The following is a 562-nucleotide window of genomic DNA, read 5'->3' as shown; positions in this document are numbered from 1 at the left end:
TGTTCCTATCTAAGATGTTCATTCGCGCTTAATTGTGAAGGAGGTGATGATCCGTGACACTCATCACCTTCCTCAATCCATGAACGTGTGCCTGACAAACACCTCCGTTCTACATCAGATTGAATGAGCATCTCTTAGCTTCCTTAATCATAATCTTCGTGGTATAAGCTAGAATTGATGGCGGCCATTCTTGAGGATCCGAAAAGTCTAAACCTTGTCTGTGGTATTCCGAGTAGGATTCAAGGATTGAATGGCTGTGACGAGTTTCAAACTCGCGATTGCTGGGCGTGATGACAAACGCAAAAGGATCAATGGATCCTATTCCAACATGATCGAGAACCAACAGCTGATTAGCCATGCTGTGACAGAGCATCCTGACCGTTTTCACTGAGAGGATGGGAAGTAGCCACTGACAATGGTGACACCCTACATAGAGCTTGCCATGGATGGAACTTTACAAACAATTGAGTTGAATATTACATTGCAGAAATTCAGAGGACAAAGCATCTCCAAAACTCTAACATATTCTTCATTAATAAAGTAACAATTCCTTATTCCAAAA

This window comes from Arachis duranensis, chromosome 4, assembly GCF_000817695.3.
Source record: "Arachis duranensis cultivar V14167 chromosome 4, aradu.V14167.gnm2.J7QH, whole genome shotgun sequence".
In the NCBI taxonomy this organism is placed as follows: Eukaryota; Viridiplantae; Streptophyta; class Magnoliopsida; order Fabales; family Fabaceae; genus Arachis; species Arachis duranensis.
Note: the sequence above shows the minus strand (reverse complement) of the source record.